Source organism: Armigeres subalbatus, unplaced genomic scaffold (genome assembly GCF_024139115.2).
Source record: "Armigeres subalbatus isolate Guangzhou_Male unplaced genomic scaffold, GZ_Asu_2 Contig1236, whole genome shotgun sequence".
Classification (NCBI taxonomy): domain Eukaryota; kingdom Metazoa; phylum Arthropoda; class Insecta; order Diptera; family Culicidae; genus Armigeres; species Armigeres subalbatus.
In genome coordinates, this window is record NW_026941997.1 from 12,303 (window position 1) to 13,231 (window position 929).

Below are 929 nucleotides of genomic sequence, written 5' to 3' on the forward strand. Positions count from 1 at the left end.
TTACTCAATTTCCGTCAAAAGCAGGACAACTTAAAACTATGAGTAATCCTGTTTTTGACGGAAATTGAATAAAATTTCCGTGGGAAGAAGAGAGACGGCAATACAATTTTACTCAATCACTGAGTAGGTGAAAGTTAGCGTGTGTGCGCTTGCATTGCGCTTTACTCTGGTCAAGACAAGCGCGATCATCCATAGTTTGCAGTAGCCATCGAGCAAGCACTAGCAAGTCAATACAGTGCGTCGCGAAACGGTTAAGATACCGAATCAGTCTTCGGTGAAATATGTTAGACATACATTAAGTTTTCATTTTTGTATCATCATGAATATGGCGCGGCTAAAAAAAAAGTCGCTTACCAAGGCAATATCCAATAGATTTCCTTCCCAACTAACATACTATTCCTTTCAAGGGGGCTCAAAAAGATGCAGAGGAATCCTCGATCTCGCATAGTAATGAATGTCGGACTAGTTTTCCTCCCATTATCCTAATTGACCTAATGATACCAGCAGAGAAATTCGGAGACGCATAGTGGCTGGAAATCGTACGTACTTTGGACTCCGCAAGACGCTTCGATCGAATAGAGTTCGCCGCCGTACCAAACTGACAATCTACAAAAATGAGACGTCTCACTTCTCACTCTTCATTTTTCTCTTCTCACTGCAAAAAGTGAGAAGCGCGGAATGAGTAGTGAGACGTCTCACTACCCACTTCGCACTACTCACTTCTCACTTTTGACAGCGAGGAGTGAGAAGTGAGACATCTCACTTCTCACTCCTCATTTCTCACTTCTCACTTTGGGTTTTCTTACCTGTTTTCACCAGAAATTTGAACGCGCACGAAAATTTGATGCACGCGAACGAATTTCTGAGCATTCAATTTTACGATGATCAAAAATTGTTTTATTTCCGTATCCATGATTGTGTGTTACTTT